Source organism: Scomber japonicus, chromosome 14 (assembly GCF_027409825.1).
Source record: "Scomber japonicus isolate fScoJap1 chromosome 14, fScoJap1.pri, whole genome shotgun sequence".
Taxonomy (NCBI): domain Eukaryota; kingdom Metazoa; phylum Chordata; class Actinopteri; order Scombriformes; family Scombridae; genus Scomber; species Scomber japonicus.
In genome coordinates, this window is record NC_070591.1 from 11602974 (window position 1) to 11625037 (window position 22064).

General features: G+C 39.5%; 1 protein-coding gene across 1 annotated transcript in view; it reads right to left on the reverse strand.

Annotated features, from left to right (window-relative positions):
- Positions 1–22064, reverse strand: part of LOC128372627 (inactive phospholipase D5-like) — a 60422-nt gene that overhangs the window by 37275 nt on the left and 1083 nt on the right. The gene's annotated exons all lie outside the window — the stretch shown is intronic.

Below are 22064 nucleotides of genomic sequence, written 5' to 3' on the forward strand. Positions count from 1 at the left end.
CTGCTAGCATGGTTGCATGTTCTTAGTCTTGTTAATTTGTTAACATGAAATAAACAGCTTAAGGGGCATTAGATACTGTAGGACAGCCTATACTGTTAGCCATCAGTTGATGCTACCTTTTTACCTTGAGCGAAGCGTGTGACTGGAATTTATTTGTGTGTGTCCCTGACAGACTGTCAGCCTGCCGTGTCTCTGGCCCTTTTTCTCTCATGCAGGCACCAAGGATGCTGATGCTCACAGTAATGAGCTGGCACGTCAGCTATTGCAGAAGTTTAATGGCAGAGTTAACACCAGGGCAGGGAGCTAACTTAAAAATCACTGAGTAGACTTTTCTGGTATTACTGGTATAATAACACAGCCACAAAAATAATACCACCTAAACATAATCTGCAGTCTTCCTGAGCCTGTCAAGATGTAGCCATTAAAATATGAGTCCATTTAAAGATATGCAAAATGTCTCAGTGCAGTGGAACAAACAGAAAATCAATCTTTAGCAAGAGAAAGATTACTCATGTTGAAAACCACAATGGCTCTTTGCTCTTACTACTATGAGTAACAGCTTACTGTATGTGGACACACTGTTTATGCATATCTTTACTGCATATGTTTACTGTTTATTTTATTTTATTGTTACATGTTCAAAATAAACATAAAAGCCTACAAACATTACCGCCTGTCTAACCAGCTGCTCTTCATCAGCAACAGCAATCAGTCACAGTCAGCCTTTAGAGGGCAGCTCTGCAAGTCTTTGCAGCCAGTGGCGGTACATTTGGTATTTGTTTTTCCAAAAGCTCTGATGCTAAGCTAATGTTTGCTTGTTATGTAAATTGTGTTATCTGTTTAATTTGCATTTTTACATTCCTAAGGCATTTTTATTTAATGTGTTAAATACATTTTGTAAAGCACTTTGTGTATGAAACAACATGCTATATAAATAAATAATGTAATCATATGAAGAATGCAAGTCAAATGAAATAGGGTCTCTGAGACCTGTGAGACATTTTCACCAGCAAAAAGGACAGGCACATGGATATTGGCTGCATCCCATTTAGTCCTGCTAAATCCAGGCCTCTGCGATTGTGCATGATGCGTCACTAAGGCTCCCTGGGACACTCATACAGAACTGAGCCATCACTGGAACTGTTAATGTAGTTTGTTCCAACTGTCCTTTTCCTGCTATCATATCAAATGCTATCATGGCTGCATTGAAACAAGTCTATAATACTGACTTTTAAAAAACTTTTTCTTGGCACAATTGTGTAGCCGCTGTTGCTATTTGTCAGTTTTTTTAAGATAACAGCAGTTTTTTCTTTTTTTTGGGGGGGAGGGTGATTGATGATTTTTCTGCCTGGTGTATCTCCCCTAGTTGCTCAAGTGAAATTCATGTAGCCAATAATTGCACTGCAACAGAACTTTAATGAGAATTAATGTAACGTGAAGCTGTCGCAGCATGAAATATATGAGCTCTCACCCTTTTTCTCATGTAGCTGACAGATACAATTATACTGAACTGTCAGATACATGAATGTGACTCAAGAGTTTGTACTCAAAGCACACTGAAAATGAGGGACAGATGCACACATACAAGACTTTACATAGGTGCTGGATTTACAGCTGTGATAAATGTACACCACTGGTTTGACAACAATGTCATCTGTCACACAGACAACAGCTATAAAACTGTTAAATTATACTGATGTATTATTACAGTAGTGTTGTGAAAATTAATCTGGCTCACCCTTTACTCATAAGCATCAAGTTAATGCATATCGATTCACACATGTATAAAATGTGGGTTAGGGTTGGTGCAAATGTAAATATATTAATCTCTGCAAAAAGTGATTAATGAAGTAATTTCACTGGAGAAATCCAGGAAAGTGAATCTCTGATGAACACTGACCAGTAAGGAATCTCCTGTCCTCTCCTTTATATCTGATATAATAAGGGTCCATCCATAATTAATGCTTTGATAAATCAGACTGTGCGTTCTCTGCTAAGATCTTGTAATATTCTGAGAGGTGTCATTTGTTTTGCCTGGTTAAACCCTGTTAGCGTAGGATGATGGATAGTGTGTCCGTCTGTAGGACAGAATTAGTGGTTTCAGGACGAGACTTTGTGTGTGTGTGTGTGTGTGTGTGTGTGTGTGTGTGTGTGTGTGTGTCCAAACAGTAATGAAGAGGAAGGACCTGCTGGTTCCAGAAATGCACCATCTCACAGTCTGTTTATGTAGTAGATAGAAAGAATATTTGGAGCATCTTTTCTCCGAGAGAGATGACACAAGGTTCCAAAAGTGAGGTATGGTTACGTATAGTCTAAAGGAAACCGTAGAAAAACTCATGCTCCTACTGTATGTTACTTCAGCTGACATCAGCTAATGAAAGTAAGCTCCTGAAGCCTTATTGAGCTCTACAGAACTCAGCCATTGCACCGCATACAGTAAGATACCATCCATCTTTACTGTTCAGCTGCCAATACCTTAGGATGGGGGTATGTACAAAGAGAACTAGTTTATATAACGCGTCTTACAACTATCTGAAGACAAGTGTTTATAACTGCTCTGAATGGCCATACTCAAAGACAGTGTGAAAAACAGCCATCTTAGAGAGGCAAAAAAACAATTATTACTTTTCAAATATGCAACCATGATGAAAATGTACTGTAATCATACAGAATGTTAGTTGTTTGAGTGTCTTGCAAAATTGGCCAATATCAATGTTCTACTTGTTTGGATTGCCAGAACAGCAGTTTCTGTGCTTCTCCGTTTTAATTTCTTATTCATATATACTTATAAATATTCTATTTCATATCTTGCAATGGTTGAAGGAAGCAACATCACAATGTAGAACTTATATATTTTGTAGCTGTCATTGCTTGTTCAAAATGTTTGAATTAAAAGACATGCAGAAAATAAATGTACATTGACATTAAAGCAAATTACAAAAGCTCCACAATTTCAGTGTGTGTGCAGGTTATTATAGCTCCATTTGGTTCAAGGATTTCTTTGCAAAGCTTATCAATAGCTTGCCTTTGGCGATGGCACAAATACATTGTATGTTCTGCATCATACTGCTGAAATGTTATTTTGACAGAATCTCATGGTGAAAGCCAAGGCAGCACAACTCTCAGCTCTACAGGCTTAAGGCATCAACTGCATGGTGCATTTTAATTTTTTAGGTTTTTCTCCCTTTTCTTCCAGCAGGTCTTATGTGATAATGTGAAACATCCTTCCAAAATTCAGCACTGCTGAGAGCCAGGTTTATGTCACATTCTACATACAGGTAGCTGCCTCAGCACTATCCTTAAATTACACATTCAGCAACATTTGTTACAATCAGTTTATAGATTACATTTAAACTATTCATGAATTACTGTAAGTGTGTTGTCTGGTAACACACTCCACACTTGTGCCACACATACAGCAATAATAGGCATGTACATCACCCCATGTATAGATTAAAAATGTAATTAAATACAGTAAGCCTCTCAGAGTGCATGCCCCTGCAAAGCCTTCAAATTTATTACAATGTTTTAAACAATATTAAACAATAATATTTTAATTATAGGAGTAATAATGCTTATTGACTGATGGCAAGCAACAGTACAGGGAAATAAGGGCTTTGTACTACAATTAATAGTTGAAACTGTTGTATTTTGCTTCTATATCTGAATGTAAAGTGCATTGTAAAGGCTTTGTGTAGGTGCAAATGAATTATTTGTTCTTTCTCCATTTACAATTCGAATGTTTGTCGAAGTTTTCTGTTATTGTTGTGCAGCTGCATAAGCTCCACTTGTTGTTTCTCATTGAGAGTGGCGACAGATGCTGTGGGAGAGGGTGAGCAGAAGGACGTACTGTAACAAACAAGATTCTACATGCACTGAGTCAGACTGCTTTCACCCTGAACTTCAGCTAATCCAAATTCTAGTCTTCAATATGAAAAAGAGTAAGGCCTGGCTAGAATGACCTATCTTTGAAGAAACAGACACACACACACACCCACACGCACGCACACACACACATGCACACGCACACACAGTGAATGCAGTGGATGCAGTGACTCTGGATCTGTCCCACTGTTTTTGACTAACATGCAGGAGCCAGCAGTTAGGTTGCCATGGATACTGTTTCAGGTGTTTGGGGCTCTACTATCTGTTGGTGCTTTGCGCCATGGTCTGATAGCTCCCTGTGTTTGTCTGTTCATGTTTGCATGCATGTATTGTGTGCACAGAAATGTGTGTCCATGTGCATGTGCAATTGAGAATGTGTGTGTCTGTGTACCCGGCATATTGATGCTGTCTGTGAGCTGAATTATGAAGGATACTCTCTTCTCTTTGCCACGCCACACCTTGCACACTCTGTCATCTTATTTTTCACATGTCCGTCATGTCCCCATCCCCATAGGCCTCCCTCTCCCCTCCTCTCTCTCTCCTCCCCACTGTAGTAGTTCAGACTTGGCTAGCACATTTTGGCCCAGCAGCCCACCTGTCTTGCACTGGTCTGTGTGGCCAGGCTGAAAGACGGATGGGATGAGGAGAGAGTGAGAGACAGAGATGGAGAGAAAGATCAACAAAGAAAGACAACAAGAAAGAAGGAGTAATGGTCAAGGGAAGAGCTAGCTGTAAAGGGCCTGAGCCTATTCATGGTTGTCAAAGATTATGTTATGTCACAGGCTAGATGATATTACAGTCCAATATGATTACTGCTTGTCATATCTGCTGATCAGTGATTCAGTCTTACTGTAAATGGAGACCTGTAACAACCAATGAGAGCTGGCCGGTTTTCAGTGAAGTGAGACAGGGTGAGCAGACTCTGGTTGTCTTCTTACAACATTCTTTGATTTGATTTGTGCTACAATAAAATGTGCTACTCTATTCAGTTAAAGGGACAGTTCACATTTTGGGGAATTTTGTTATCATTACCCAAAATGACACAGATGTATGTACATTTTTATGTGTTTCTGCCTGAAGGTTGTAAGACATGCTAAATTGTAAGAGAATAGCTCCTATTTGATATCAATATTTGAGAATTAAAAAATCTAATAATGATATATCTGCCAATAGTCAGTATTTTTCTACGAACACACAAAATAAACCTTTTCATAATAATAATTTTTGATTTGTTTGTCAAAGAACAGTGAAGATTAAGACATTAAAAAAAAAAGTGACTCAGCTCTCTGCTGGACAAACTGTTTAGTGGCAACAATTTAAATATCGTTGTACATGCACAATGACAATTAAGACCATTCTAAATGACCAACTTAAACATTTTTTGCAATATCTTGTTAGTTATCAGCAAACCAGGGTGTGAACTAAACCGGGTCTCTAAAATAATAAAAATATGCTATTTTGCCATGCATTTCGATTTTTCAACATCATGGATCTTGTGTAAAATGAGGCTATTATTGATGTATAATTCATGAATGAGGGTGATTTTACTTCAATAAAGATATTGGCATTCACTTCAACTGAAAGATCAGACGAAAAGAAAACTTAGTTAGTCCCACTCAGTCTATGCATTACTCTGCATTTCTCCAAATCACCATTACTCATTTCTCTGTTTTGTAGTCAGCATACAGATATATTAAAAAGAAAACAAGGAAGCTTACTTGCAATTACCCCAAATTCCCCCCTGGATAAAAAAGTGAGCTCCCTTTAAAGCCATGGCATAGATTCACCATGTAGCCAACTATGTGCCAATATGATATGATATGATATTTAATAAAATAATATCAGCTGACATACTTATTCAACAGTAGTTAAATAATTGTGTAAGTATGCATACAATTGAGTGTTACACAAAGAGATGATATCCATCATTACACTCTGCCTCTTTCCACCATCAGAGATACACTTCACGGGTCACGAAAGCACCAAACGAGCTGTGATGCTGCAGTGTTGCCACAGTGTTACATGCAGTTTTACACTGTAGGCGTGATTATATATTGTACAACAGTCACAGCAGACAGTATTAACTACTGACTTAAATATTCACCAGACCAAGTCAATATCAGCACTTTCTTTTAGATGTAATCAAGTATGCATGAGTGTGCACAGTACTGTAGGCATGCAAGGACTAACAAATACATGAAGATAGTTTTAAGATTATTTCTATCATATAGACATCAGTGCAATAGATAAAAGTAGAGGTACCAACTAATTTTCTAGAAATATTAATTCTGATTCTTAGAAATAACCTCTGCCTCTCCACACACACACACACACACACACACACACACACACACACACACACACATACACTTGCACTCACACTCAGCCACTTGAGTGTGAGACAGTTGCAGCCAAAGAGCAGCCAGACACCTCCATCGAGAAACATTATCACTTTTTCATCTACAGCACACAGGTCGAGAACACAATACTGTTCTCATTTCAAGACCAATTAGGAAAGAAGACAGATAGACAGGAGGTAGGTTTGTTTTGCTGGCATCACATGTTATACATCAAAGTAAGAAATCCACAATAAGACACACACACACACACATGCACTGTAACAACTAGGAAACCGTTAAATTTAAAGTAATGAAAGCTCACCTTCATGACGCATCCCTCTGTTGCCAGTCCATCAAACACGTGCTTTTCAGAGTATGTGTGTGTGTGTGATGAAAGAAACAGAAGGAGAGAGAGTGTGTGTGAGTCTCTCTCTCTTCCCCTTGAGTCTGAGGGGAGGAGAGTCCGTCCCTCTCTGCAGTGAAAATGTACAGTTTGTAAATGCACATGTGTGTTTGTCAGAGAGGGAAAGTGATGCTCCTCCTTGCCTCTCCTGCTGTCATATGAATGAATGGATGAAAACTCAAAAGGAAAACAAGAAAAGAAGACAAAAGGACACACCTAAATCACCTAAAACAGCTGTCTGCCTCTATCTATCTATCTATCTATCTATCTATCTATCTATCTATCTATCTATCTATCTATCTATCTACCTATCCTAAACTCACATTCCTTCTATCATCTTGCTCTGCTCTCTTCTTGATATGTTTCAGGTCCTCCCTCCTTCCTTCCCTGCTCTTCTCTGTCTCACTTTCCTCCTCTCGTCTCAGCTCACCATATCGTGTATTCATCCACCTCCTTCTAACTCTCCCATTCCCTCCCTCTCTCTTTATCTCCCCACCCTCTCCCTCTAATAGAAAGCTCACATTTCGCTGTTCTCCCATATGGACACAGACAGAGGGAGGGAAGAGAATAAATAGATGGTCCGGCTCTCCTCTTTTTTTTTTTTACTGTCCATTTGCTTGTCCTGCTTGTCTCCTCTTATCCTACCGTGCATGTTGCTGAGCTGCCCTGCCCTTGCTCCCAATACACAGCAATTCTTATAGTTTTCTTCAGAAAGATCAGACAGGAAATTGTCTTATTGATGCAGATGCAGTAGAATTTGCAAACAGTAATACTATTACACCGTGTAATATCAGCCTGAATCTTTATCTCTGTGTCCATGTTGACTTTATTAGGTTCCGAGCTCTTCACAGTGCAAAGGCCCTATTATATCTGTATGAAGAGCTCTGTGTTTTTTTCCTTCAAACCAAACACATTTTGTAGAGGCCTAAACATGCACGAAAGCTAATGAAAATGTGCACACACGTCAGACCTGGTGGAAAGTTTGATATCTTATTGGTCCTAGAAATAGGTGTGGCAAAATGGCTCTATGGCACCCCCTAGGACACCTTAAAGGGATAGTTCAGGTTTTTTGACATGAAGTTGTATGACATCCTCACCATCAGTGTTGTGCATCAGCAGTGGCTTTTCCCCCACTGTGTCCTGTGAGCAGAGTTGTGGCCGGCTTTTGGTGTTGAAGAAAGTAGTTCCGGCTAGTTTCTGGGGTCACTTCCTGTTGGGCACCTTTCCATCAGCTGTTTCACAGTGTTTACATGCTCGGATACGCGAGAGAGCTAACGTGAGAACTAGAGAGAGGTAAATATATTATTAGACAAGAAAATATTGGTGCGGATTTGCGATTATGCAGACAGCAGCTGGTATGCTGGCCTCCTCATCAATTGAGAGATCTTGCATCTGTGGCATGACAAGTTCCCATTCGTGGCAGCAGTAGCTCTCCACCTCCATCAGCATTAATTGACACTTTGAACTAGTGCACCACTATTCGTATCACTGTGTGCTGCCGCCTGTTGACAGCTGGGCACCTTTCCATCAGCTGTTTCACAGTGTTTACATGTTCAGATGGTAAAAGTAAATATGTCTGACTATGAAACGAGTGATGAAGACATTCCTTTACCACAGAGCCAAAGGGATACCTTTATGAACCCGAATATACGGATACCGAGCTTCGTCAGATGGATTTAGAATGGGCAGAGAGAGAGGAGAGAGACAGAGAAGCGGTCCAAGCTGAAGTTGGACCTGCAGCTGTAGCTGTGATGAGAGACAGAGTGAGCGATAAATAGTGGTGCACTTGTTCAAAGTGTCAATTAATGCTGACTGAGGTGGAGAGCTACTGCTACCATGAAGGGGAACTTGTCATGCCACAGATGCAAGATCTCTCAATTGATGAGGAGGCCAGTGCACCAGCTGCTGTCTGCATAATCACAAATCCACACCATTTTTAATATATTTTCTTGTCTAATAATATATTTACCTCTCTCTACTTCTCACGTTAGCACTCTCGCGTATCCGAGCATGTAAATACCGTGAAACAGCTGAAAGGTGCCCAGCTGTCCATAGGCGGAAGGGCGCAGTGATACGAAGGGAGGGAAAATAGTGCCAGGTGATTGTGAGGTCTGACTTTTTTACGGACAACAATTTTGTGATGCAAATGTATTACTCTTTTGAACACATATTGTTTTTTGAAACAGAACGCTTTATCTTTGTGACCCTAGAAACTAGCCGGAACTACTTTCTTCAACACCAAAACCCGCCAGAACTCCTCTCACAGGACGCATTGGGGGAAAAGCCACTGCTGATGCACGACACTGATGGTGAGGATGTCATACAACTTCATGTCAAAAAACCTATCTAACTATCCCCTTAAAATGTGAATTTCTTTTGTCCAGATTAGCGTATGAGAAGAAAATGCACATTTATCATGTCCAGATGCACAGAAAAGTTGGGGGGACCACACTCCAACTGTCTGTCCAACAGGAAGTCGGCCATTTTGATTCAAAGTTGCAATTTTGGCACTATTTTTTGCCATTTCCAGACCTCGTACTTTAACAAACTTCTCCTGGATATTTCACCCCGCCCAAATTCAAATTCGGTCTGTATCATCTAAAGCCCTTGGAGATGAAAAAAATCAAAATCTTTTGCCTGTGTCATACATGGTGGGCGTGGCAGTGTGGCAAATTTAGGCCATGACATTTCAAAGCCTTATAACTGACTTATAGACTCGACCTCATCTGATCTTTTCCAAATTGTAAAGGTGCTGCTAGGTGCTCTAGTGCCACATAGTGGACACAGGAAGTAACACTTAACCCTTTCACACAATGTTCAATAAAAGGCCGAGTGCAAAGACATTTACATGCCTGCTGTGCGAGCCCTCACACTGTGTGGCAGCCTGACATGCATGGGGGAGCGAGGGCCTGTTCATTGCTGTTTGCAGCTTTAATTTCCTCACTTTTGTACATTTGAATACTCCTTGTACACAATTGTAACAAAGTATATTTAAAAACTCAAGGTACAGCATATACTTTTTAATGCTCCTGATACTCCATATCTCTTGAATCGGGTGGTGGACGGGGCGTCTCGATCTCACTACAAACCAGCCAGGGAGGGGAGGAGATGGTCTGCTAAACTCCACTGCAGAGGTAAAACACTGATTTTTCAGCTTGAGCTTCGTGCATCTGGTACACTAACTTCATGGTGTCCTGGGATCCTATCATGTATTTTCGTGCATCTGGTACATTAACATGGTAGTCCTGGGATCCTATCATGTATTCATCACTGCTTACAGCTTTAATTTTCTTTGTTATTTTGGGGTGTGTGTGTGTGTGTGTGTGTGTGTTGGGAGGGGGGGGGTGGTGTTTCTCTGTTTGACCACATACAATGCAGTCAGCAAGTGTGCAGTTACAGGGGACACATACACATATTCATGCAAACACAAACATAGTGACTACGGGCTTGTTTGCACAGCAATTCCTGGCGTCCTATTTTCTGTTCCCATTTGCAACTGAGACTGAAATGTGTAAGGTACAGAAAGAGATGCTGCATGGTATTAAAGAGTGAATCTCTGTGTTACAAACTCAAGAATGTGAATGTTTGAAAAAAATACTTAAGTTCAGTCCTTTTAGTGTTCAGTTTGAATATTCTGAGCACATTGAAATGCTGTGCAGCTCCTGTTCAGATGCAGAAGGAGGAATATTAAATCGTTTTAAGCCTGTCCACCCTGCAGCTGTGTACTGACACAGGATGTCCAACAGAAGGTGCTGTTACACTTCAGAGGTGAGAGCTTGGTAAAGAAGAGAAGAGAAGAGAAGAGAAGAGAAGAGTGAAGGAAAAAAGACAGGATTTGGCTTAGATTATTAATTGAAGGCTGACAACTGACTGACAATATTAGTTGTCAGCTGGTTTCATGGTATTATAGAAACTCAGCTTTAAAATATGAGATCAATGTAGTATAACTTTTTAGGACATAATCATCATTTGTAAGAACTGATTAACACGCTGTAGACAAGTCTAAGAGAACAATTAATTCTCATAACTCAGTAGACTGAGAACAGGAGGAAACAGAATAGTACATTAAGTGTTGGCCTGCACCTTATTACCCTCTCGCTTAGCAAAACTTTACTGCATTGGCAATAAAGGCTTGCAAACAAACACCATTAGTGTAACATACACTTCATGTAGCCAAGTACCACAAATCACTTGCAAATCTGGACTGTTAGCACAAGTTTAAGATTGTTGAACTTGCTCTGTATTATAGGATATTTGTATTCCTTATTTCAACAATAATGGACAGGAATATAGTCTCTGAATTCTTCCACTTACATTTTAATTCTTATCCTAATTCAAAGTAAATCATCCCAAATACTTCAAAAGTACAGTTTTAACTGGTATACTTAAGAGCAGCTCTGACCACTTCCACCATTATAATAGTTCTCCATCTCCTGTATAGAGCAATAGTTTCATATGGTAAAAAACACTTTTTATTTTGGATAATGCTAGCTGCTTATAACCACTTGAGTTCACGAGGAGAAAATGATCTACTGTGAGATATTTCTGTTTCCTAAGTTACAAGAGTTTGCCATCGGGATAATTCCTGTGCTCACTGTCACTTTCACTTCTTCTTGTCTGCTATGAATCTATGAAGCCCAGTGAGCACAGAAGTGCCAAAGGTTAATGCACCAGCATAAATCAAAGTGGCTTTCAAACCTGAAGCATTGTTCTCATCCATGTGTGTCTAATGTATAATATATATCTGCACGTCTCATTTACTGTAAAATCTCTAAGGGAGGGTGGATTACTGCTCGATTACTTCTCTGAGGCTGATTAATTGGTCGATGTCAGAATACATGACGGGCTCAACGGCATTCCTACCTGCCATGACTGCCTCTGAACTCTGACATTTCTCTCTGCGTGTGTTATTGTGCTGCACATCAGAGGATCTTTTGTATCCCTGTGGGGATACTGGGCCCTTACATTAACAGCTGGTTATTAGCTATAAATAAGAATACAACAAATGAAAGGCATTTAAGACACAAGAACAACTTCACACAATCACAGAGCTCCTATTTGCAAGTAGGAGATCTCTCTATGGTGGCATTTTTAGAGATGGGTTTGATTCCTGTTTGTTAAAAGAGGATAGGATGTGTCAGTTTCCCTACTCAAATGTGCAGAACCAGGACTCATTACTGCCATCCATCAGTAAGTAGTTGGATAGTTTTTGTGGCAGTGTTATATTGCACTGCAGAACTGAGAGTTTCTAGCTGACATGGCACTGCTGACAATAGAAAACAAGGGATTCTTCACTTGGCACTGGTCTTATATTGACAGGAGAGTGTATGTGTGTGCGTGTGTGCGTGCGTGCATGCGCGCGCGCACACACACACACACACCCCAAAAACAACTGGCTCAGGTAATTTCACAGCCAGTCTTCAGGTATCAGCTCCAGCTTTCATTTGCCATGTCCTCAGGCAGGTGGTGGGGGGAGGGGAGCCGTCAGATGCTGAGCGTCATGAAAGGTCAAGCTACTGTCTCTCTTTGGTCAGTGTCAGCTAACACTGTTGGAGGCCAGCCTGCATGCTGATGTGTTTTTTTGTTTTTTACCCTTCATCTATCTGCTTTACTCTGGATGATTCTGTGTTTTTAATTAGAGTCATGTCTTTACTTCCTTAACATTTTGCAGTATTTAAGAAAACTTAAGATTGAAATAGGGACAGCATTGTGTTTATGCCTGTCTGATTTTCACGACTGATGTAGACATGAACAAATCAGTCAAGAGTGTGTGTGTGTGCGTGTGTGTGTGTGTGTGTGTGTGTGTGTGTGTGTGTGTGTGTGTGTGTGTGTGTGTGACCAACATGTCCAAACTGTTTCTTTGGGGGTTACTGTCAGAATATGACAGCTGGGAAAATAGTTTTGCTCACAAACAATACCATCTGCTTAATGTGATTTTACTTCAATAAACACACAAACAGAGCATGCAGCAGATGGTGGTTTGTTACGGGCAATACTGTAGGGGATTTTAAATCATTTTACTGCAAGATCTCAGGGGTGTGAAGAAAAGAAACTCTCTAATTGGAATGATGGGACAGATTCACATGTAAATTTGTCTAATGAATTTTTGTTTTTTCTCTCTCTTTTTCATACTGCATTTGCACAAAAATTATATCAAGATTGAATGAATTCTTAGCTGACCATTAAAGTGCTTCATGAGTTGTCACACTAGGGCATCTGTGGCTCAGGAGGTAGAGCGGGTCGTTTATTAATTGGAAGAGCAGTGGTTCTATCCCCGGCTCCTCCAGACCACATGTCAATCTGTCCTTGGGAAAGATACTGGATCCAAAATTGCTCCTGAAGGCTGCATCATCAGTGTTTGAGTGTGTGTGTGTGTGTGTGTGTGTTAATGTGCATTAGATTAGATGTTGACAAGCAGCACCTTGCATGCCAGCCTCTGCCATCAGTGTATGTGAATGTGTGTGCGTGTGAATAGGTGACATGTAGTATAAAGTGGTCAGAAGACTGTAAGGGTGCTATATAAATGTCGATTTACAGTGAGAACCATTTGTCCTAAAGGGGAATGTAGTTTTTTCCAGTGGATAGTTAGCCTCTCGTTACACACAGACATGTGATGTGTGCTGTTTGCTGGTAGACTATTTGGAGCTATGAAGCCTGCTGTTAAAGCCAGCCTACAACAGAAATACTGGTTGCAGAGGGCAGAAAATGACACATGAAAGAGGAATGACAATCCCAAATATCAGCCCAATCAAGGTCTTATTAGGAATGGGCTTTCGTTGTGTCTTAAAAAATTTGCTGGTATCCTGGACTGCAGCATATTTTGTTTTAGCTTTCCATTATTCAACCATAACATAAAAGTGTTTCGAGTCAATTCCAGCACTCTATGATGACTACACACTGTTTGATGAATTGCATCCTTACAGCTACTTTCTGCACTGCTGAAATGCTTTCTGAGCAGCGAGGCATAACATAGAAATTATTTTTCTTTCACAGCCAGAACAATTGCAATTACACTGGCAGAATAGGGTTGTGCAACCGGTAAAATCAAATATCTTCTTTATCTGAGAGTAAAACTGACTCAGAGTACAAAGTGTATCACATGTCACATGTTGTATGTAAGTATGTTTAAAGCTGAAGATCACTGTTTAAGAGTCTTTGACCTGCAGCTGGGATCCACATAATCATCACACATTTCTATAGAGTCTATTTATGAATAAATTCAACCAGACTGGTCAATCAACAAGGTGTGTCAACAGCCAACATGCTCACAGTGTTAACATGCTGAGGTCTAATTATCACCATATTCACCATCTTAGATTAATGTGTTAGCATCCCGACATTTTAATAATTAGCAGCACTAAACACAAACTAGCTGAGGCTGATGGGAATGTAATTTGTTTTTCAGGTTTTTGGTCATAAACCAAAGTAGTTGGTTCCTGATCGGAACATTTATGTCTATATCAGAATCACCTTACAGACTAATCAAGTTTGTTCATTGGTAAGATTAAGACATGTTGGTGAGCATATTTTAAATCAAGCTAGCTGTTTCGTCCTGCTTCCAGTCTTGATGCTAAGCTAATCACCTCGCCTCAGCTCTGTAGTTATTAGGCGGATATGAGAGTGGTATTGCTCCTCTCATCTGACTCTAGGCAAGAATGAGTGAAAGTGAATAAGATTATTTTCGAGAATGCTAACTAACCTGCAGCCTAAAGGGTATCAGGGTGTCACATAACCACAAGGTATAATCCACAGAGCACTACAAGCTTTCCATTTACGCAGCGTCTCAAGTCTCTATACCTGTTTGCATTGAATGAAAACATCAGATAAATTGTAAATTATACATAATAATCATAATCCCTGTGGACAGGAAGTAATCTTGCATTGGAAGTGCTCCCTGGCATGACTGATAGAAGCAATGAGTCTCTTTTATGAATTATCACACAGGCAGCACACACTCTGTAACCCTATACACACCAACTACACAGATCTTAAAGAAGAGCCTCTGTAATAAACACATCAAGTGATAAACCATGAAATGATCCCTCCCAGCACTTACAGAGATATTGCACTTCAGTTCTGCGTGAGCAGCAAACCAAAGCTACTGTATAACAAGCCTTGTCTCTGCTCTGCGTCATCCGCTTTATTAGACTTACAGGGAAATTTCTGAACCATGATAGTGCGCCAAGTTTTCAATATTACAACTGTTCAACTGTGAAATTCAACACAAAACATTTCCACAAATCAAGATATGAGAATGGGCTGAAGGGGATATTAAATTGGATTATGAAATGCCAACATGAAAGTTTTCTGTTTTATCTTATGTATGGAGCTCAGCGCAAGTGCTTCTCTGCTAGAGATTCCCCGCAGTCACTGATGACAGGTTTCTAACCCAGTGGCATTTTGGTGACATATAGATTTCACAAATCAGTGAGCACCCCGTGATCACACTCATCTAACAGCTAAAATAACTCTCTCCCAAAGACTGTGAACAGAAACCGAGTCTAATGAGTTTCAGCTAATTGGCTAATTAGTTCACCACATGAAAAAGTGTGTGGCTTCCAGTGGATTTTTTTTTCAACCATTAATCTGTCTCAGCGATCATGTGTATGTATGCGTTTGTGTGTGTTTATGACTTAAGTCACTTTCAGGGGCACAAACCAGACTTAAGACCAGTTGATTGGGGACAGCTTGTACAACTGGGGACAAAAACTGTCCCCAGTTGGTAAAATGCTGATTTTTGGGTCTTTATGGGTTAGGGTTATGTTAAGTTTAGTGTGAGGGTTTAGGGTTATGTAAAAGTGACTTAAGTAAACTTGTGTGTGTGTCTGTGTGTAATGAAGCGTAAAGGCAGCCTGTTTGGGTCAGCAATAGCACACAGAAAAAGAAAAATCCAATCAACAAGAAAAATTAAACAGTTAATCAGAGTAAATGAGATGAGGGAGATTTAAAGCTCATTTATAAGAAAACAGGCAGGTAGCATACTTCAAACCCTTGCATCCTGCGGAGACATTCAATTAGTCAGTGTTGTTCATCATTTGATATGTAATACGCAAAATATTTAAATATGAAAGTCTTACCCTCTCTATACAATTATGTTTTTTAACATTAGACAATAGCTCCCCCTACTGTTCTTGAGGCCTAAATATGATCAATCCAATTTCTGCACTATGAATTATTGTATTGATACACAGTGCACAATATACACCAATTAATAAACTTTTTATATAAAACCATCTGTAACATGATTAACAATCACATTTTCTAATCTGGATCTTACTAATTAAAATGACTAAAACATAAGAAGATGATTTTATCTAAGGCCACTCAGTTTACTATTGGCCATCATTTCTCCATGATGACAGTAGACAACAACTGTCTGAAAAGAAAAACATTAATACTGTACTCATCATATGTGCAGTTTGTTGAATAAAATGTGGTTATTAAAAATAAACACTGAAATGTGAAAGACAGGGAGCTCAACAAGCTAATAAAGATCTGTAAACACAACAGTATTCTTGCACATGCTCTGTGCGTCTGCCTTACACAGAACTACTCTCCAGAGACTGAAATCATGATAGCTGTTATTAATCTTTGGAACTGTTTCTAAACCAACTGCCGTGAATGTAATCTTCAAGGCGAAGGAACATTTCACCCAGTGCAAGAGTGTGGTTCACTGACAAGTTTCTAATCATTTTTGCCAACAACAGAGCTCTAAAACAGAGAGGAATAAGATATGTCAGACTTCAGATGTCAGCACCTTTCAGTGGATCAGTTAATTGAGGGTTTGGCTCTGCACATGAGATTTGTTGACAATAAGAAAAATATAGAAAATTGCTTTTAAGGTATATGTAATTGAGTATTTCCATTACATTTCAGACAGTATAATACAATAAATATATGATAGTGTATGGCTCTCAAAAGGGGCCATTATGCCAAGTGAGTGCTTTTGAATAGTACATGTTCTCGTTATACCTATATCTCATGGTCAAAGTGTTGATCCATGTCCTTGATTTGCTGAGTTGGTTCAACTGATGCAACTGTGCTGACAGACAACAAGTCTGCACTGCAATTGCGTGCAGTATGTCTTCAACAGTTACAGCATTGCACATAGACAGCAGCAAACAGCTGGTGGTTTTTGCTGAACTGAAGTGAAGGTTTTATGGCAAGCCAAACACCCCAAGCATCAATTTAATTGGTACCGAATACAATCGTGAGAGTATCTTGGATGATTGACAACTGTAGACCTCTTGCCAACATATACATAAAAATCTCTATCTGGATTTTTTCTGACTATATAATTTGATTGAATTTACACCAGTAACATATCCATCTAACAAAGCTAAAGCCATCTCTGTGTCCGATCATCTGAATTTCTGCAAAATGTAACTGTTACATTGGGTAGGAAAAAATGGATATATGGAGTCCCACCTTACTGTAATCAGCCCCTGCGAGAACTCAAGTGTGTCCTCATTTTACTGGCCTCCCTTCACTGGCTGTCTTCCACCTGACTCACAGAGTGAGTATCTTGTCTTATGAGTCTGAGAAAACACCCTCAATGAAGCAGTCACACACATTTTCCTTGAGACAGATAACGTTTCCACCTGACATGAAATACTGTAGAGAGACAGTGATCCATTTTACCCACAGTTGAGCGCAAACGATGACACTGGAACATCTGATGGACAGATCAAAGCCATCTGACAGCAAAATGGGAAAACTAAAGACATGTCTGTTGAAGTGTTAAGAGACAACTATGGCACAAACCTGAACGTGAGGATTTCCTCTTGCTGAGTAACTGTCAGATAAAACTCACTAATTAAAAATGAAATGAATACACGTCTGAAAATATGTCCATCTTTAACTACTTTCAAATGCTGCTTTGAAAGAGGAGATAAAGCCCAAAGTCTTCACCAGATAATAGAAGTGAATAGCAGCTAATGGCACAGCTTTGTTCAACTTTTAGGAAAGCTGGCTCTGGTTTCTCCACTAAGTAACTACCTTTTACCAAAGGGATTTGTAGGGATTAAATGTAACAACAGGAAATCCATAAGGATCATCTCAGGAACAGATGTTTAAATCGCCCTAGAAACTCTTCGATGTGTCTTTGTGAATCTGTTAATGTCTGTAAATCTCTGATCAATTTTAGTGAAATTCCCTTTGAGACCTCTGTGGCCTTTAATTAAAAGCATAGATCATTCTCTTTAAAAGGACAGTCCCTTTATTACAATGTCCCTATGAGGAGCTGGGACATTATGTCTAGAAAGAAATATTGCTGCTTCATTTTTAATGAATTTTTTCAATGTTATGAATTATGAATTAAACACCATTGACCTACAATAGGGTTGAGTGATGTGATGATACAGCTCCAGCAGGGAGTTGTGGAAGTGGACAGCTCAGTGGTCAAAACTACTCACTATGGTATGGGAGATCAAGGATTCGATTCCTGATTGGAGCAAGGATGGTGTCGGCAAGTACTTTGATGTGAAATTGCAAACTCACAAGTCATACCATGTTGTGTGGGTCGACAATTTTTATGTCAGGTGTTGGGTAACCAGGGCAACCTGATGAGAAATGAGCTACTGGAACAATACACAGGAGGGTAGACCTGTATGAGCATGCCATGTCAGATTCACCGAACACTTGTGTCACTAGGAAACAGTCATAAATAACCTGCCTAAAACAATCCCCCCTCCCTAGAAAAATGAAAAAAGTTTCCCCAAGATACAGTTTGCACACTGCGATTAGTTAACAAGTCAAGTTTTATTGCTTTGGAGAACAGCAGGTTGGTTGTATGTATGACACGACTGAACATTTTTTTTGTATTATCCTAAATACGAGAATTTTGGTGAATGCAGCAAGGGTTGAGTTATCTGATGATACAGCTCCTGAAGGGGCATATGGAGCTTCATAGCTCAGTGATTAATGCTCTTGACTTGGGTACAGGTGATTGCAGCTTCATGTCCAGATCAGTGTGAGATAATGTAATTCCAATGTGAACCTTTAGGCAAGGTGCTTGATGTTGCTGCTAAGTAAAACTGTAAACTTATGAGTAATTTTAAAGTGTAAAACAGCTCCTATTAAATAATGATTTGCTGCCTTATAAGGGGACTTTATAAATAAATGTGATACAAATCGGAGACTGAGCCCCCGCCCTCCTACAAAACTTGACCCACAGACTTATCCACAGGTACACACGTATGTACGTTATCCATGTGCTCATCTACACTTACGCTTATTAAACATGATAGTAATTTATACAAAATGAGTAGCTACATCGCCACCATCGCTACGCCATGATATCCCATGTACCATCAGTAGTGCAACAGTAACACAATTCCAATATGGGCCCTTAGGCAAGGTCCTTGACGTTGCTGCTGAGTTGGGCAACCAGAGCAACAAAAAAAAAACACAAGTCAAAATGTCGTACTTAACCAAATCATCAAGCCACATGGCAAACTGTAAATCATTTCCTGAGGACAAAGTTCACCATAAAGATATTTGTGTAATAATTAATACAGTGAGTAATTTGCTGCAATAAACAAATCCATTTTACACCAGGTTAAGTTAAGTAAAAGTTCCAAATGCCTTTAACTTCATTCTTAATTGTCTTCCTGATCCTGATCATCAGTCTCCAATAGCATGAGGATATTATAAGTGTAGTCTAAGATAAATCTAGTCTTTTTTTTTGTATCCAGGACAGAAAGGCTCAGGGCCCCAAATACTGTACGTTTGACCAATATTACCACAGATTTGGGTCTATACATCAGCACAGTCACCATGAAATTGAAATGCAGTCAGCGTGGGGAGCCAGCTCTACTTTGAGCTGCCAATCCTAGGAGATTTCAGCGTCTTTGATCCAGAGTTAGCGTCTGAATCCAGCTATCTGCTGCTGCCTCATATACTTAAAGTTCATCTTAGTGCATGCAGTGAACACACACTTCGGCTCCAGTAATCCTCTCAGTAGAAATTTAGGATAGTAATTTTCTTATCTTATCCCTTAGAAATATAATCTCATCATTAATGACTACAAAGTACAGACAAATGCTGATAAAAATAAGGGAGTATCTATAAAGCCATTAACCAGACTCCTGATAGCATTCATTTAATTTAGCCACACTTACATAGTTTCAGGGAAACAACCACAGTGACCACACAGCACATGAGCTAAAATGAGTAAGTTGTTTTATCATCATGTAACAGGAAGGTGAGTAAATGACACACATGGGTGGATACTGGCCAATAACTCATTTCCCACCAGAATGCAGGCCCTCCGCTTACTGTTCACAAGCTGTGCAAGATGAGTATAAAAAAGTATTGCTTGAAATCTGTATGAGACTGTATGATGTTGATATCGAGGCCTGCTCATTGGTTGCTTTATGATTAAAAAAAAAACAGATGCCAGCAGAAGTCCATTTGAGCTGCTCTTAGATTTTGTAGAGAAGCAATAAACAAGCTTTTGGCATAGCACTGATTTATCTTTCCATCAAATAATCCCAAAAGAGGAGGAGATTAATTAGCCTATTGCAACCAGGGAAAAGAGGCCGATCGAGTGAGTTTGAGGTAATTCGTAGCATCATGCCAGCTTGCCAGTGTATTTTGCTTGTATCATTTCATATTATCATTGGTTAGTTTGCAAACATATGGCATAGCAACAGCAGTCACATTGTAGGATTTTGGTCTTCAATTCTTGACTGTGTCAGAATTTCATGCTAACTGTCTTTTGCCACAGAAGCTCCGAGTGATTTCACCACATTTCTCTTACAATTGCCAACTGATGTTTTAGCCATTCCTAAAATGAGGAGCACACTTGCACTGATAGATATACCTCACTGTCAATAGTTCTACTTGTTATGAGCATAATGAGTTATCGTGGTTGGTTATAACTACTCATTTGATTGTTCTATGGTGATCCCACCAACATGTGTTCATTATGTGTTATTTATTGATGCCTAAATAAGCCCACAAATGTTATCAGTTACCCCAAATACCTTACAAATTTCACCTGTTAGTGTGATTACTCTTCTGTAATGATGATTTGACACCTTTGGTATTCAAAGAAATGCAAACCTAAATTCAACATTTACGTAATCCATCATAAATCCTGCAATTGTTCAAATGACATTTTTCTTAATTTTGAAGTTAAACTGATTATCCTGAAAAAGAACATGTGTAATATATCCATAGTCAATGCTATAAAGAGACTTTTTTGAGACCCTTTTTAGAGAGACCACTTTCGGTGAGTCACTGAAACGATCCACGCAAGTGACAAAGTGCTCATCAGTTTTGTGTCGCTTTGGTTCATGATTTCCTGAGAGCATGTCTTCCCTTGACTGGACAGAAACTGACTCAGTGTTTGACAAGTTGATGCTGAAGTTGTGACTTGAATCACACATCTCTGATAGCAGCACTCAGTGTGCTTGAAGCAAATACTTTCCAAGTGCTTATCTCATTCTCCTCCTACTTACTCCCCATTTATCATCATTTGTCAGCAGGGGAACTCTTGCTGTTTACTTAAACATATATCTGAGCTGAGTCTGTTGCAGAGATTCCATTAATAACAAGCTTTTTCAAATCTGAGGCACATTCTGGATATTAAATAAGATGAAAAGTTAACTTTTAAGAAACACTGTGGCAACATTTACCAAAATACAGCTCAAAATTAACTATAACAGCAACTCTGCATTGAGTGTGTGGGTGTATATGTCTGAAAGGGTTTGTTTGGTGTGGAATTAAACAGCAAAAATTCTGTGTTGGTTAAGTGACTGCTGCAGGCTTCTCTGAAATATAGCTTGTCTCTGTGTGCTGTGTGTGGTCTGCTTACTGTAAAAACACACTGGTGTGTGTGTGGGGGTGTGTGTGTGGGGTGTGTGTGTGTGTGTGTGTGTGTGTGTGGGTGTGTGTGTGTGTGTGTGTGTGTGTGTGTGTGTGTGTGTGTGTAGGTCTGCAGAAAGGGAACAGGCTGATTCATCATTCTAGTTGGTTATGCAGACAGGCTTACTGTAGGAAGCAGCTCTCTGGACAAGGCACTGTTCCTCCCATCATCAAATATTCACCACACACCTTTTCTCTTCCTTTCCACGACTAAATCTCTACACCTAGAGGCCTTCTGTAGAATGCTGTTCACCTGCAAGCCATGAGTCTTCCCAGGACCTTACAGCTCTTTTCTATTAGAAAGCAAAAGTGGCTGACATAAAAGACTGGCACAATGTTGCTGAGAGTAGAGTAAGAAACAGCATCTTCCTCCAGTAACAAAAGATCTCCCACAACATGAAAAATGTAGAGACTTGCACTGTCTTTTTCAAAGAGCAGGTTCACAGTTGAAGATTCACACTACAATTTCAAACCTACAGTCTTATACTGTAAGCATACAATTTCTGCAACTAAAGATCCTTTTCATTATCAGTTAATCTGATGATTATTTTCTAAATTAACTGTTG